This window comes from Lactuca serriola, chromosome 3, assembly GCF_051521515.1.
Source record: "Lactuca serriola cultivar US96UC23 chromosome 3, Lser_US96UC23_V15, whole genome shotgun sequence".
NCBI lineage: Eukaryota > Viridiplantae > Streptophyta > Magnoliopsida > Asterales > Asteraceae > Lactuca > Lactuca serriola.
Window position 1 is genome coordinate 155051693 of NC_136410.1, and position 18465 is coordinate 155070157.

The 18465-nt window shown below is 37.0% G+C and overlaps 1 long non-coding RNA gene and 1 pseudogene across 1 annotated transcript; one reads left to right on the forward strand and one right to left on the reverse strand.

Annotated features, from left to right (window-relative positions):
- Window positions 1-471: 471 nt before the first annotated feature.
- Window positions 472-2331, forward strand: LOC145093292 (F-box/kelch-repeat protein At5g15710 pseudogene; annotated as a pseudogene).
- Window positions 2332-6110: 3779 nt separating this feature from the next.
- On the reverse strand, window positions 6111-8631 carry LOC145093293 (uncharacterized). The gene is made up of 2 exons (XR_013702824.1): window positions 8310-8631; window positions 6111-6575 (listed from the first exon to the last, which is right to left on the reverse strand). It is a non-coding gene; the product is annotated as an uncharacterized LOC145093293 (long non-coding RNA).
- Window positions 8632-18465: the final 9834 nt, after the last annotated feature.

An 18465-nucleotide genomic window follows, 5' to 3' on the forward strand; every position in this document is an offset into this window, starting at 1 on the left:
CAAGGAACAAGTTAATTAAGCATAGTTGGATGATTTTAGGTTTGTTTAACTAATGATTCTAAGTTTTAAAATATAAATATAAAACTTAAAATTAATATTTTAATATCTTATTTGGATTATTCGATGAACCGGAATTTAAAAAAAAAAAAAAAAAAAAAAAAAGGTTAGCTAAACCTAAATTGAATAATTTTTTTATTCAATCAATCAAATTGAATAACCTGAAAACCGAATAATCCAAACTAAATGGTTTGGATAAATTATTTGGTTTTGGTTTTTCTTACTCCCTAATCATATGAATGAATTAACATGGCCTTTCCAAAGTACACATGTAATCGAGACATAACAAACAAATAGCGGCAACTTTTGAATTTAAATCAATTGTGGGGACAAAAAAACATAATAATAGCATTAATCACCCACTTTAAACTCTTTAAAATATTGCATTAATTTATCACCGAATTAAAACCCCTCAACAACTATTCCCAAAATAATCAGAACCCATTACCACCCAACGCCGAATCATTACTCTCTCCCCTGACCCTGACTCTTTTTTTGTTTCTATCCACAACTCATCATCTTCCATGATTGTTATTCGAGTATCAATCCTTCAAGAACAAAAAGAACCCATTCCGCCATCAAAAGGTAATTTGTGACTGAAATACTTTGAATCTTCCTGTTCATATTCATCGATCCGTTCAATTTTGCTTTTTTAAAAGTCGGCCAATTTTGAATCCGATAGATTTAGGGGTTTTTTCTTTATTAACCCACAATCGAACTGTATTTGGGTCATCAATGAGCTTTTGATTTAGGAGCACTCAGTTTCAAATTAGGGCTCTTGAAAAAATGGTGGTTGGGATCGGAAATGGAATCGGAATCGGAATCGGAATCGGGGAGTCTCGAGATTTGATGACCCAGTTGGTGAAGATGGGTGCGAATGGTGGAAGCGGGTCGAGGAACACGAGCCCGATGGGTCGACGGGTCGGGTCAAGGAACGTTAGTCCATCAAAGCAGAAAGCAATCAAGACGAAACCAAGAGGTTTAGATGAAGAAACAATCGCCAAATTCGCTAAATCTCCTCAACCCGATGTTCAAATGGAAGACGATATCTGGGCCATGTTACCCGAAGATCTATTAAACGAAATCCTAGCTCGGATTCCACCATTCATGATCTTCCGACTCCGTTCCGTTTGCAAAAGATGGAATTCAATCCTACTCGATTCCGCCTTTCTTCAATTCCATTCCCAAGTCCCTTCCCATGGCCCTTGCCTTCTAACATTCTACAAAACCTCCGTCAATTCACAATCTCAAACACCACAATGTTCAGTTTTCAGCTTACCCTTAAAACAATGGTACAGAATCCCATTCACCTTTCTTCCTCAATGGGCAATCTGTTTAATCGGGTCATCAGGTGGGCTTGTTTGCTTTTCTGGTCTCGATGGGTCAACTTTCAAAACCCTAATCTGCAACCCCCTCACACAAACATTTCAAATCCTTCCACTCATGCATTACAACATTCAACGACAATTAACAATGGTGGTTGACCGAAGTCAACGCACCTTCAAAATCATAGCTGCAAACGATCTTTACGGGGACAAATCCTTACCAACTGAAGTATACGATTCAAGATTCGGTCAATGGTCAGTCAACCAAACTATGCCAGCTGTCAATTTCTGTTCATCAAAAATGGCATTTTGTGATTCAAGATTGTATCTTGAAACCCTTTCACCGATTGGTTTAATGGTGTATAGAGTGGACACGGGGTATTGGGAACATGTTCCTGCTAAGTTTCCAAGATCTTTATTAGATGGGTATTTGATTGCAGGGGTAAAAAAGAGATTGTTTTTGGTTGGAAGAGTTGGGGTTTATAGTACTATACAAAGTATGAGGATTTGGGAGTTGGATCATGGTAAGGTGATGTGGGTTGAAGTTACAAGAATGCCCCCGAGGTACTTTAGAGGTTTGTTGAGGTTATCGGCTGAGAGATTTGAGTGTTTTGGACAAGATAATTTGATTCTTTTTACTTCTTGGAATCAAGGGAAAGGTTTGTTGTATGATGTGGACAAAAAGGTGTGGTCTTGGATTGCGGGTTGTGGTCTTCGGTTGTATAATGGTCAAGTTTGTTTCTATGAGCCAAGATTCGATGCATCGATCTACTAAAGTGAAGGAATTGGCTTCTAATTTTGATTTTTTTTTCTTTTGACACTTATCTATACTTGTTGAAAATTGGTTATACATGGAAGTTAGTTTGCTAAGAATGTTTGGTCCTTTTGTACTTTTGCAAAAAGTGTTATTCTTTTGACCTTAGGAAAGTCATATGACATGTTGTAGCAATCTCTTAGTTGGCCTACATGTTCTGCAACTAACTCATATCATCATGTGAGAAGTAAATCAGGTATACAGTTAGTTGTCTGTTATGTGAGATGTAAATCAGGTATACAGTTGTCTACTCGATGACTGTTGTTAGAGCTTAATGACCGTAAGGAGTCCAAGTCACATTGGAATTAAAACTTTGCATTGTGGCTACTTCAATTTGAACATACCCCTTCTTATTGATATTAAAACAAATCTTGTGAAAGATTTGTTTGTGACCTTTTTCATTTGAAAATTGGTGTGTGACATTCTTATTGATATTAAAACTTAAAAGCTAAGAGTTTAAGCTTTGTTTGAAGCTTAGAAGTTACCTTAAATCAAAGTAGGTTTGGGCTTTTTACATTGCTTGCTTGTAAAACTAGGTTGCTATCATCAAACGGAAATGACATTTTGTATTAAAGACTCGTTGGGATTAAAACATAGGGACCATATTTGTAACTTACTCTAATTATAAGTACATTAATATTACATGTGAAAATATTTAAGTATTGTTGGTAAAAAGATAAAGCATATTTCCTATATCTATAAAAGAAGTAAACTTAGAAAGATAGTGAAAGATTCACTCAAGAATATACCACTTTTGTGTCTTATGTATCACTTTATGACAAAGTATACAAGTTTTGTTGTATACCAATAAACAAAACCCAAAAGAGACTCCAATGATTACTAAATTAGGTGTATGAACTATCTTGTCGACCTTTTTATATAAATTGAATATGGTTTCTACTACCTTTGCAATTTTAACGTGCAATTTTAACGAGGGATATATATACTAAAGTTCCAATATTTTCATCGATTTGATAAAAAAGTCTTAAACTTTATTTTTTGACAGTAAAGTCCAAATTAACTGTAATTTTTGACACTTTTACCTTTTTTCTGGTTAGCCGGTAATTATGACTTTTTTGTCAAAAAAAATAAAATTTAGAAATTTCTTGTCAAATCGTCAATTAGGACTTTATTGTCAAAAAAATAAAGTTCAGGACTTTCTTGTCAAATTGTTGAAAATATTGAGACTTTAGTGTATATATCTTTTTTTTGTTAGAAATTTAATGGTATGATACTCTTTAAGTATAAGAGTTATTGAAACTTTCTCTAGTCGGGTAGATCCTAATTAAATCCTTAACGTTTGTTTCTTGTTAAATCGTTTTTTTAATCTAAACAAATCGATATTGAAAAAAGGGCAATTCGTTTTTTTCGGTTTCTTATTTCTCTACTTTAGGACTGCAAAAAGCCAACACAACCCTGGTTACTTCTTTCTTTTTTTATTATCTCCATTTTTTTTAATGTCGGTTTGTTGAGATTAAAAAAACGATTTAACAAGAAGCAAACGTTAAGGATTTCAATAGAATCTAGTTGACTAGAAAAGGTTTCAGTAACTTTTATGCTTAAAGAATATCATACCATTAAATTTCTAACAAAAAAATCATGTATACACTAAAGTCCCAATATTTTCAACGATTTGACAAGAAAATCTTAAACTATATTTTTTTTACAGTAAAGTTCTAATTGACGATTTGGCAAGAAAGTCCTAAATTTTATTTTTTTGACAAAAAAATCTTAATTACCGGTTAACCGGAAAAAATGGTTAAAGTATCAAAAACTGCCAGTAATTTGGACTTTTCTGTCAAAAAAATAAAGTTTAGAACTTTCTTGTCAAATTAATGAAAATATTAGGAGTTTAGTGTATAACTTTCATCTTCTGATGGCTAAGTGTTGTTGGGCGTTTCATCAAACATGTACTTTATCATATTTTATAAGGACATTTTCAATGATTAACCTAAAAAAAATGTTACTTTTATCACATGAGCTGTCTACTAACTTTTATTTAACAAAAACATATTGTAAAAAAATTCTCTAACAATTAACATTTTTAAAACTATTTTTTTTATAAAATTAACTAATTTATTTCTATCTATCTTCAATATTATAAAAAACTCTCCATCCTTTTATGTATACATTATAATTTTTGAAAAAAGTCTCCTATAAGAGAGCGTTTAATACATTACAAAAAGTTGGTTACTTATTTAGGACATAGACCCAACTCATTTTTGGTGAAATAATTCTTTAAATGTTATTAATATTTTGTGAAAACTAAACCCAAATACAAAAAATCACAAATTTCTCTGCCCGTGTTGCATTTGGCTCATATTTTCGTAGTCAATATATCCTATTTTGTATGTGGCCTGTATGGCTACTTTGAGGAAAAGGTAAAAAAAAATGCCTTATTTTGTGTAAATGGTTAAGAAAAATAGTTAGTTTAGTCATTTAATTATTGTTGCTAAATTTTTTATATGAAATGAATATATTGTTGTTGAAGAAGTTAACTACGACACAGCATAGTAATATTACTTATATTTTTCATTAAAATGTCAAAAATAGAGGAATAATCACAAAATGGTTATTTTTGAGAAAAACAAACTCATAAAGCCTCCTCTTATTTATAAAATAGACTTTAAGAAAGTTACTTTTAATTACTTTTAACTAGGAAGAATCTCCGTTTTATGGGGATGGATACGCTAAAAAAATGGACAAAACGGGAAGATTTTATTTAGTTACATTGAGCACCAGATCTCCGTTAAATCGAACACCAAATCTGAAATTTTAAAATTTTACATCTAGCAAAAAAATATATAAAAACATTTTTATTGTGGTAAGAAAATCAAAAAAGAAATCGTTTTTATTAGAAACTAGAGAAGAATCCCGCGTTGCAGGTGTTGGAATTGCGAGAATTGGAGGGTATTTCATAGTCATTTATTCAAAAACAGGAAATAGCAACAAAGTTAACAATGCTTTACTTCTCTTACCAAGTTTGTAGCAAAAGTCAGGACAACTTAATAAACATTTTACACAACACCTGATAAACATTTTAGATGACACCAGTTACACGAATAAGATCAAAAATATTTAAAATTAATTTTTTTATTCGGATATATATTGTGTACATAATCATATAGTAAAGAAATTAAGGAATCAAATAGTACCTCTTAAACTTAAAGCTCTTTTTATCATAGCTTGGAACCTAAACCTTTATACCTCCTAAGCCATACACAAAAGAAAAAAAAAACCTCAAGAAAGTAGATGCAATCACTTTGTTAGCAAGAAAATAGAGTCGACATCAAAGTAGAAATCCATTATAAACAAAGCAATAAAAGTTGTTATTTAAAAAACAATAAAAGTTCATTGCACTTGAGACATTACCATATCAGGAGAGAAAACAACAAAGTGTGGTTGGGATGTTTGTGTTTTTTTCAAAAGTGTTTTCAATTAACTAATTAATTCATTTTCAGATTATATGGAAATTAGGTAACCTGTTCCTTTTTTTGAAAAAACTAAAATAACAATAATGTTTTTTTTTTTTTTTAATTTTGATACCTCATTAGTTTTCGACACGGTTGATGAATTAGAATCCATTATGAAAATGTAGCAGATGATGGTTTAGGGTGGCATATTTTCTGAATTGCATGGAGCTAAACCTCTTGTTTAAGCCACTACACAATTAAAAGATGAATTTTAATATAAATTTCTTATATCCTATGTAAGCAGAATGTATAGTTTTATCTTTGTTCTAATACTTTATTTAATAACAACTAAAGAGCCTTTTGTTTACAAAAGAAAAATATTGAACGCAATAAAAGCAAATCAAAACCCAACTAAGATTTTAATGAGAAAGTATCTATAGTTAGTTCTTTTAGAAAGTAATATTATTATATAATTGAACTTATTAAAAAAACAGTATGCTGTTAAAAAAAATATAAAGAAACCAATATCCAAGATTTGGGTTTTTCAAATGTACAATAAATATGATAACATGTGCATTATCAAGGTACTTTCATTCAGGACTTTCATCGAACACAAGGTGGGCACTGGGCACTTCCTCATAACACTATTAGGCACAATCCTATGACAAACAGAAATTCAAACAACAAAAAAGCTAAGACACAGTAACAGGACCATCATCCACAAGCATCCAAAACGAACAACAAACACCACCGACATATTTAGAGGAGGTCCAATAAGAATAGAGAACTGTTCACCTGGACCTTTAAAATTAGTATGTATATATAATAACATACTTTGGCATCAAAAAATTAAAAGTGTAATAGTATTTGTTGTCACTTGTCTTGTTGCAATTTTCAATCCCTCAAAAAATTTCACATCTCTAATTCCAGATGAACCATGAAGAACATGGGGTTTGAGTTTTTCATCTGCAAAACACCATAAATTTGTCATCCCCATTTGTAAAACAGAAATGTTGGATTTCACCAAAATAACACCAGTGGCAAAATGGTCAAAAGTTGAACCGGATATGAGAAAGCCATCCGTTGAATATAAAATTACTATTTATCTGAGGGAATGACCATTTCACCCTTCTGTTCAGAATGAATGACCGTTTTACCCATATGATTAAAGTTGTTCCTTTGTAGCTTAAATTAATAGTCTAACTCATTTGCTAAAATGTGACAATATAATATATGTAAACACAATGTAGAGTTTTTTTGTTTTTACTCTTATTTTATACATCAGTGAATTATAATTAATGAGTTAGTTAAAAATCCAATTTGAAATTTGTTTGGGACCTTTTTATTGCTCAATCGATTTCATCCAGTTGAGTAACCAGATGGTATACCACCATTTATGAAATGGTTACTATAAAAAGTAATAACTTCTTTCTCTTCTTTTCTTCCTCTTAGAATAAATTTTGAGATCTTTAAAGATTTTTAAATAAGTACTTAACAAAAATAAAATAAGGAAAAATAAATTTGTAAAAAAGTTACCTTCATATTAACCTCATCTTAAATAAGAGGGTGTCTTGTACAACATATGATGAAAACAATTTTTATTATGAAATACCATTATAGTTTCATCCCTAGTTGGCAACTTGGCCCTTTCCTAAAATGGATTCATTGTGGCATTTTCACAAACACCTAATATGCAGTAAATAGAATAAAAATAATGAAGGTTGAAATGATTTGGTTGTTTTTTTTACTGATAGACAAACCTATTTCAAATAGATAACCTTTTCATCACCACCTGCAACTTTTCATAAGAAAAAGGAACATTTAAATACTGTATGGAAAAACGATCATAATTGCCTCAAAAGATTACCACCACAAACTCCTCTAGCTCCTGATAAAAATCATAACTACAGAAAATCTAAGCACAAAAATAAATATGAAAGAAAACAATATCGAAATGTATTTTGAAAGATGCAAGGAAGATTTTGAGAAATAGGTTGAGACCTGTATTTGGGTTTGGGTGGTGTTGTTCATCCACCTTACACATGTACACCAAAAGTGGTTGTGAAAAAAAAAAGAATGTAAGCTAATGAACAACTTGAACAACTTCAATGGAATGAATATACATGGTATGATTGGAAGAGAAGAAATAAAGAAGGAAGAATCACCTGTAATTCAACTAACATACAATCACCAACTACAATCACCATGATTGAAAATCTTAAACACAACTTGATTTCAGTGACAGTAAAGTAGAGTAGAAAGTAAGATCTTACAGGTTTTCCCTTTTCTAATTCAATCAAATAGTTGCTTGAAAGGGGCATTTGCATTCTTTACATCTATCAAATCCTACCATACCACAAGGACTCCTAGACGTTAACAACTTTCAATCTCCAATATTACCCAAAATGAACTCATAAGCACAAAAGGAAACACATGAATAGATGAAGCATACAATTTAGGGATATAGAAGCAGAGAATACGGTTTTAGGAACCGATGGAAATAAGAGGAAGTGGCGACATATTAATCGATGAAGTTTAGATATACAAAATTCCCTAGTGAAAAAATAATTAAAGCTTGACCTCTTATATTCAAAAGAACGAGGATTAGAAAAGGATGATCTTTATAAATAAGAGATTCAAATCAAACACGAAACCAAAAGTGGCGTTTCTTCAAGGGATATCAAAGTACATAGAACTTACTCAAGCCATGGTTGTAGAGGACCTCCACCGTCATACTCAGAACTGGTGGTCACGGTGTGTGGTGGTGGCGTTTAGGAGGTTGTGGTCATGTGGTGGCAGTGAGTAGTGATAGCTTTGGGGAAAAACAATGTAAGAGCATTTGGAAAGGAGATAAAGAAAACGAAAACCTCCGATGGAGATTTCAACGACGGAATAGTGGAGGTCGGTGGGTGATCGATCGAACAAATCAGGAGGGGAAGAATGTGATTTTGGGGTTGTGGTTTTCAAGAGAGGAGGAATTGTGACATCCCTAAACTTTTTCGGTTTGTTATTCGTATTTTCTGTTAATGCCTTTCTGTCAAATTTTTTGGTTTAATAAAATAATCCAGTTATATTTAATTAAATTATATACGAGTTGGAACCAAAAATAGCGCGGAAACCTGAAAATCTCGAGAAAACAACATTTTTGATCTAAAATGGGATTACGACCGTAAACTGGTTTATTGGGACGTTTATGGTCGCATTCTCTCATCCTCTCTCTAAGAACCTTAACCGTAAACACTCAAAACGCCTTCAAACTTCGGAAATCATCAACAAAACCACGTTTGGAGTCACTTTGGAACGTCTGGAATCACTCCTCGCATCGAAGTCAACATCCAACCCTCGTTTTCCGAGTTTACGGTCTGGGCTTCAAAGACCATAAACTCAGTTCTTGAGTTCATGGCCGTAAACTCGGCCATCTGCAAAAAACGTAAACTCGTGTTTTGAAACCGTAAACTCGTGTTCTAATGCAGTAAACTCATTCCTTCGATTCAAGCAAGTCTCGGTAACATTCCTCAACCAAATTCAAGTATTTTCCAACACTTTATTTATCGAAATCACTAATTTAGATACATATACGTATTTATTTGATAATAGGATTTCATTAAGTGTCGCATGCAAAAACTCGGGAACCTTCTTTTCAGTCAACCACTCCATGCAACAACAGTGAGTTCATACCCCTATATTTTTCCGTATTTTTAAGGTTTTCAGGGGGGAATACAAGCTAAATATAAATGTTTTCTTATAAGCTAAACATAAATGTTTTCTTAAAAGCTAAACATAAACGTTTTCAGGAATATACATAAAACTTATGCAAACTTCATGCTTTATTGAGCATAAGGGGCGTTTCCATTAAAAATTTGCATAGCTTTTACAGATACGTTATTCATTACATTATAAACTATAATCGGTATGATTTGGTATTTCTCTAAAAACTTATCAAGCATAGAAACTTCTCTACTAAACATATGCACTGGAACAGAAACCGGTTACAGTTTATATCACTGCTTTATTGTCACACCCCCAAACCAGAATGGCGGAAACATTCGGGGGTGGATGACTTCACGTAGTATCACAACCATTGAATATTGTAAAGAAAGTAACATAACCATCACATATATAATGAAAACGTATGTTGTTGCGTTATACATAATAGCAAAAGAATATTACAATGAGATGATAAATGTTCAATAATAAAACATCTTTAGTGTTTCCTTCTCCAAAAGCTGGTGGTTACCTGTATTACTGATTCCCTGAGAAATACAAGTGGTTTCGAAAAAGTGTCAACAATTAAGTTGGTGAGTTCATAAGTGTTTTTGCATTGAAAAGTATGTCCTTTTTGATAGTAAATCGATGAACGAGGTTTTCAGAAAATCCAATATTTTCTATAAATGATTTGAAAAGTTTCCCGTGTTGGAGTGCATTAGTGTTTTCCATGCTTGAATAATGGTGATAAAATTTGTATTAACAATAAAATGGAAAACTGAAATGCATGTATGAATCTCGTAAATCTAACTTGTTTTTATACTTTTATGTGAGTTTTATAACCATGCTATTGACAATGATGGCCTGTAACAACGTTCTTCAGGCGTTGGAACTGTTATGACATTTGTCACCCCAGGCCTGCCGGCCTAGCTGTAGCTAACAGCTTAGGTGCGGGATTGTCAATCCCGTATAGATCTATACACAAGTATCACGCTCCCCCTACAAGGGATTATGGTATATAATACAGGACTTAATAATGCATACTCAAACGTACGTGAAGCTGTCTCACATTACTAGGTATAAACAGATTTACGATGATAAAAGACTTTACTTCTTTTGAAAGTATTTCATTTGTCAAGATGTATACGTAAAGTGTATGAATAACTTGTTAGCTATGTTCGTTATAGCTTCTCAAAAGTATGTTTTCATTTAGTAAGAATAACTTGGTGATATAATAGCCTTCTAAGCATAAAGATGTTTATAAAAATGATACTTCGACTCATAATGTACTTGTATTCCCCCCTAAAACATGAAAAGAATTGAAAAGTAGGGGTATGAACTCACCCGCTAAGTTTGAAGAGAGAGGCTAGGTTTGAGCAGAACTTCGATCGCGGATGGTTGCGTCGTCGGGCTCTTCGGGGGTTTCTGCAGCGTAAATTTTTCGTCGGGGGCTCGAGTGCGGAAACCAAGGTAAGAAAAGGGTCTCTGGAGCTGGAAGAATGGCTGAGAAATGGTGAAGGTGTGCCTAAACTCGAAGCTTATGCCTTCCATTTATAGGGCTGGAAAACCCCTTACGCGGCGCGTACTTCCGGAGTACGCGGGGCGTAAAGTGGCGTCATGGCTTACGACTCCGGTCTAGCTAGCGTAGCTTGGGCGGGTCGATGGGACTACTGGGTCTAGCCGAGCGTAGCTTGGGCGGGTCGATGAGACTCGACTCTGGGTCTAGTACGCGGGGCGTAATCCCTGCTTCCGACTTCTAAATTCCGTAACTTTCGCGTACAGGCTCCGTTTTTCGCGTTCTTTATATCCACGCGTAGGTGAGATTATGCTCTACAACTTTCCTTTAGACTCCGTCGGCTAGTTTTGACTTTATTTTTAATGATATATTTTTAATAGGCCGAGCCTCCTAAAGTTCGTTAAAAATTCATAGGTTCTTTATTCGACGTCGGTTTTCGTTTGTCTTTTTATTGTTTTATTACCACTGAGGAGATCTTCAACTTCCGTTTAGGTGGCGATAGCTAAATAACACTCGATCTTCAATCTGAGTTTTTAACCCTCTACTACTGTTACGAAACTTTGAAAATTCGTAACTTCTTCATACGGGGTCCAATTTGGGCGATCTTTTTATGTACGCTCACCTTTCAACGAGATCTACGACTTTGGTTTAGATACTTAAGGCTAAAATGTATTTTATTGAGATTCTACTTTTTATGTCAAAAAATGTTTTAACTTCGTGTCGTAAATATACGAGTGGTTATAATTTCTTCAATATAACCCGGTTTTGAGCGTTCTTTATGTTCTTGGAAACCTTGGCATGATATCTAATATTTGATGTATCCCAACTTAGATACTTGAACACTTTATTTTCGAGGTTAATTTCGTTGCTTTTTAGCTTTCGAGTGTTTACAATGCTTTTTGGGAAAAATAGGGTTGTCACATTTATCATGATTTTCATAACCGTGATTTATCATTATTCGCGGTATACATTCTGATTTCTACTACAGTAAAACGCTACTACATTACATGTAAACTAGATTGTACGATACTGTGAGGCGCTACTTCATTACTATACCCTTAGGTGTACAGGGATAAATCCTACCACTGTATAACCAGAGTCTCCTGGAGGGAGAGCGTGAAATTTGTGAATAGATCTATTCAGGACTGACAATCCCACATCTGGACTGCTAGCTACAGTTAGGCGGGCACGCCTGAGATGTACAAATGTCATTTAACATCAACGCCTGAAGAACGTTGGAAAAGTCTCTAATCATATCAAGCATGGTTATACGACCCACATTATGTATAAATCACCGATAGTTTACCAACCTGGTTTTCTTCAGTAGTTTTATTTATACCAAATAGAACTAAACACACTATGCATACTGGCCGAGCCAAGGTTTTCAAAACCAAATCATTTATGTTACGGTTCTATATTTAAATACGTATACTTCATGATTAGTTTTAGCTAGTCACATGAAGTAGTATTTTGCATATCTATACAATTTTCAGAATTGAACATTTATGGTTGTATACGAAATCGATCACACTACGTTTTTCACTAAAGAAAATATCGAATTTTCTTGAAACTACAAAATCATTTCGGCTCGCTCATCAATAAGTTTTCATTACAAATTACTGCTTATGAACTCACCAGCTTTAAGCTGATATTTTTTAAACTGCTTGTATTCTCAGGAAATCAGTAGACAGGTACTTGCTGGATTTTCGAGGAACCAAAGCATTAAGAGTTTTTAAGTTTTATTTTGCAAAACTATTGGATGTATTTCAAACTGAGTTTCAAAACAGATGTAAACGTTTTTTTTTTAATATTCACTGTAATGGTTGTGTTGCTATGATTGTTGTTATTCATTGGTTGTGATGCTATACATGACGTCCTCCGCCCCGAAATGTTTCCGCCAACGGTTTCGGGGTGTGACAGATTGGTATCAGAGCCCATGTTTATAGCGAACTAGTATACCGAACCTTACGTGGTATACAACTATAAACACTAAGGGGCCTAAGTTCTCTACACTAAAAGTATACTTTCAAAATATAAAGTATTTTTATAAAAGTATACGAGCATGCATACATAACAGGATTCGTGTCGCTAGTAGAGCCGAACAAAAGTATTATGGATGCTGGAACGTTGCGGTTAAACCTGGGCAGTTATGTAATCATGTCTAGGGTGAATATAGCTTGATCTACTATATTCAGTCAAGACATGACCAACATGTGTTTGGGGGTGACTGTGGTGCTACAGTAGGCCTGGAACTTACCAAAAATCATCTCACATAAAATACTATAGGAGTATTTTCACTAGAGACAAACTTAGTACGCAGATTCACTCTAAGTATTGCTACCTCTCTTTCCTTAAGCGATAACTTACTTGTGTTAGTAACCTTTCTATGATTATCGCTCGGTAGAATACTTTCATTATCAGGACGAGATATATTTTGTTTCTATATATCTCGAGGACTTACCGTCCTCTTCTTCCTGATTGTTTCTAGAACAAGATGCCTCCCCGACCAAGACCCACCAGAAGGAACAACGACACTCCGCCACCACCACCACCTCCTCAGTTCGACCTTTTCATGTTCCAGGCAGCAGTTACAGCCGTCGTGACTGCAGCAATGGCACAAGTGAATGCTGGTGGAGCTGGAGGTGGAACCGACCCACCATAGACAAGATGGAAGTCAGGGACATCAGAAAGAGTGTTCCTACAAACACTTCATGACTGCAAAACCCAAGTCCTTCGATGGAAATGGAGGTGTCATCGCCCTGACTCGATGGTTCGAGAATATCAAATCCATCTTCGAAATTTGACTCTGTTCTGAAGCCAACAAGGTGAAGTTCGCCGCCTGCACCGTCACCGACAGAGCCTTGACCTAGTGGAATGGTCGAGTCAAAACCCTAACCCTGCCAGTGGCTAATGCCATGGGTTGGGAAAGACTTAAGGAGCTCATGCTAGCGGAGTACTGCCCGAGGGGCGAAGTGCAAAAGTTGGAGCACGAACTCTGGAACCTAAAGATGAAGGGTTCTGAAATTGTGCCTACACCGCGAGATTTTGTGATCTGGCTCTTCTCTGTCCGGGAATGGTCACCCCGGAAAGCAAGAAAATCGAGAGGTACATCTGGGGACTGACGCAACCCACCAAAGGAAATGTCTTGGCTGCTAGGCCAACTACATTTGAAAGCGCCAAGGATCTGGCACAGACTCTGATCGATAATGGAATCGATCTGGATGAAGTGACAACTGTCCCTGAACCCCAAAAGGATGGCGGTGGGAAGAAGAAGTCTGGTAACAAGCGCAAGGGCCAGTCTTCGTAGGAGCCCTCCAAGAAGCAACAAATAGTAACAGTTCATGTTGCTACTGCTCCTGCTGCTGCTCCCACTGCTGTTCCAACCACTCAATCTCCTGCCGATGGTTATGCTGGAAAACTACCCCTATGCAACAAGTGTAACTTCCATCATCACAGACCCTGCCGTGAGTTGAATTGCAACAGCTGTGGGAAGAAGGGGCACACAGCTCGATACTGCAAGACACCGGCTCAACCAACCAACCAGGCTCCGGGAGCGGGCGCTGGTCAAACTTGTTATGGATGTGGAGAGGCTGGTCACTACAGGAGAAACTACCCCAAGGCAACAACTGGTGGCAATACAGGGAGAGTTTTGACTACGGGCCAGAATGAAGTAGTTGTTGATCCTACCGTTGTTACGGGTACGTTCCTCCTTGACAACTCTTATGCATGCATTCTCTTCGACTCTGGTGCGGAGAGGAGTTTTGTTAGTCATTCATTCAAACATCTAATCAAGTGTAAATCCCAACCTCTAATCGAAACATTTACCGTCGAGATGGCTAACGGAAAGAAGGAGAGCACTAACGACATATTCATAGACTATACTCTTACTCTAGACAATTATTTGTTTCCCATCGATCTTATGCCTGTGTCCATCAAGAGTTTCGACTTCATTATCGGCATGGACTGGTTGAGCTCCAATCATGCTGATATTCTTTATTTCGAAAAAACTATCCGCCTCAATCTTCCTTCTGGCGAAACCCTTATGATTTATGGTGATAAGCTCAGTTCGAATCTCCATATCATTTCGTGCGTCAAGGCCCAGAAATATCTGTGGAAGGAGTGTCATGCATTCCTAGCTCATGTTGTCGACGAAACGCGAAAAGTTAGAGACCTTGAGAGCATCCCCGAAGTTTGTAACTTTCCTGATGTCTTCCCTGAAGATCTCCCAGGAATTCCTCCCGATCACCAAGTCGAGTTTCGTATCGACTTGATCCCCATAGCTACTCCTATAGCTAAATCTCCATACTGTTTAGCGCCAGCGGAGATGCAAGAATTATCCAGTCAACTCAATGAGCTGATCAACAAAGGATTCATAAGGCCTAGTTCTTCACCCTGGGGAACTCCGATCTTATTCGTGAAAAAGAAAGATGGATCCTTTCGGATGTGCATTGACTACCGAGAGTTGAATAAGCTAACGATCAAGAACTGTTATCCCCTACCCAGGATCGACGATCTCTTCGACCAACTGTAGGGAGCCAGTTAGTTCTCAAAGATCGATCTAAGATCAGGGTACCATCAGTTGCGAGTTCATGAGAATGATGTGCCCAAAACAGCATTCCGAACTCGCTATGGACACTACGAGTTCGTAGTAATGCCCTTTGGTCTAACTAATGCACCGGCAGCATTCATGGACCTGATGAATCGGGTGTGCCGTCCTTTCTTAGACAAGTTCGTGATTATGTTCATCGACGACATACTTGTCTATTCGCAGAGTGAGGACGACCATAAACAACACTTAAGGCAGGTGTTGGAAATTTTCGAAGTGCGAATTCTGGATCAGGAAGGTGAATTTCCTTGGACACGTGATTAGCAAGGAAAGGATACACATTGACCCATCCAAGATCAAAGCGATTGAGAATTGGTCTGCACCGAAGACACCCACAGAAATCTGGTAATTCTTGGGTCTCGCGGGCTACTATCGCAGATTCATCCAGAACTTATCTAGAATCGCTAAGCCTTTAACTACCCTGACGCAAAAAGGGGTAACCTTTAGTTGGGGAGCCAAGCAAGACACTGCATTTCAAACATTGAAGCAGACCCTGTGCAGCGCACCTATCTTGTCCCTGCCCAAAGGGACGGAAGACTTCGTGGTCTACTGTGATGCATCTAATCAGGGCCTAGGTTGTGTGCTCATGCAACAAGGAAAGGTTATCGCCTACGCATCGAGACAGTTGAAAACACACGAGGTTAATTACACAACTCATGATTTGGAGTTGGGAGCAGTGGTATTTGCGTTAAAGATCTGGAGACATTATCTTTACGGAACCAAGTGCACTATCTTCACCGACCATAAGAGCTTGCAGCACATCTTTAATCAGAAGGAGTTAAACATGAGACAACGACGATGGGTCGAGCTACTCAGTGACTACGAGTGCGAAATTCGCTACCATCCCGGCAAGGCCAATGTGGTAGCAGACGCCCTCAGTCGAAAGGAGTATTCAGGGCGTAAGGTGAAGGCACTAACAATGACCATCCATTCCCATCTATCCGCGCAAATCAAGGAGGCTCAGCGGGAACCCTTAAAACCCGAGAACGTGACGGATGAAGATTTGCGAGGAATGGACAAGAACTTGGAGATCAAAGGAGACGGAGTGTACTATTTCATGAACCAAATCTGGACCCCAAAGTTCGGTGGTTACAGAGAGGTTGTCATGAATGAGGCCAACAAGACTAAATACTTCGTTTACCCGGGTTCGGATAAGATGTATCTGGATCTCAAACAACTATATTGGTGGCCAAAAATGAAAGCAGAGATTGCTACCTTCGTGGGTAAGTGCCTAACCTGCGCCAAGGTGAAGGTTGAATATCAAAAACCCTCATGTTTACTTCGACAGCTAGAAATACCTGAGTGGAAGTGGGAAAGGGTAACCATGGATTTTATCACCAAGTTACCCAGAACTCCGAGTGGGCACGATGCTATCTGGGTAATTGTCGATCGGTTGACGAAGTCCGCTCACTTCCTGCCAATCAAAGAAAGCTTCAAGATGGAGAGACTCACACGGATTTACCTTCAAGAGATAGTTCACCTTCATGGTGTACCTGCATCCATTATCTCCGATCGAGATAGCAGGTTTACATCAAGGTTCTGGCAGTCTTTGCAGAAGGCTCTTGGAACTAAATTAGATATGAGCACGGCTTATCATCCGCAGACTGATGGACAGAGTGAGAGGACAATTCAGACATTGGAAGACATGTTGAGAGCCTGCGTCATTGACTTCGGCGCGTCATGGGATACTCATCTTCCTTTGGTTGAATTTTCCTACAACAACAGCTACCATACCAGCATCAAGGTTGCGCCGTTTGAAGCCCTCTATGGCCGCAAGTGTAGATCCCCTCTGTGTTGGGCTGGGGTGGGCGACACGCAGCTAGCCAGGGGTCAAATCTCCAACAGTACTCTCACTGGCCCTGAAATCATATGAGAGACAACTGAGAAGATTGTACAAATCCGGGAACGTTTGAAAGCCTCACGAGATAGACAAAAGAGCTACGCCGATAAGAGACGTAAGCCCTTGGAGTTTCGGGTTGGCGATCGCGTCCTTCTGAAAGTCTCACCCTGGAAAGGCATGATACGCTTCGGAAAGCATGGAAAGCTAAACCTAAGTTACATTGGACCATTCAAGATCCTTGCTAGGATTGGTCCTGTAGCATACAAACTTCAGTTACCACGGGAACTCAGCAACATTCATCCTGTTTTCCACGTATCGAATCTAAAGAAGTGTCTATCCGATAAGACACTTGTGATTCCTCTTGACGAGATTGAAATCAATGAGAACCTCAACTTTTTGGAAGAAGCAGTCGAAATCATGGACAGAGAGATCAAACGAGCAAAGCAAAGTCGCATCCTGATAGTGAAGGTTTGCTAGAATGCCAAGCGGGGACCCGAATTCACTTGGGAGCGTGAGGACCATATGAATCAGAAGTATCCGCATCTCTTTCCTAATCCATGATTTGTATTCTAGGTTTAAATTTCCGAACGAAATTCCCTCTAAGAGGGGGATGATGTGACAACCCGAAACTTTTTTCGTTTATGTTTCGCATTTTCCGTTAATGAAATTTCAGATCCGTTAACCTTTCCGTCAAAATTTTTGGTTTAATAAAATAATCCAGTTATATTTAATTAAATTATTTATGTTGAAACATAAAAGTGACCCTCTTGAACTCAGATACCGCAACCATCTACCTACCGCAACAGTTCAACACCCGCAACCATTTCAGCATCCGGAGTCAGTTCTTCATCAGCAACCGCAATCAGACTTCTGTCACTACTTATCTAGAATATTTTTCTTATCTTTATGTAATATACTCTATTGTCCTGCATGCCTTGCACGCTGCTTATAGAGTTGTAGTCTAGTTCTAAGTCTCTATAAATAGAGAGTCATTCCTTTGTATTAGATACTTCACTTCTTTTACTCTTGAAATTCTCTCTACTACCTCTGTACTACTCATCTCTGATAACTTATGAATTATTCTGAATATATTTCTAAGTTATCTTCTTCATTTCTCTATCTTTCTATTCTTCTTACTCTAAATTGCTACTGAAACATATCTAACTATAACCTCTCTACGGAGCAAGTC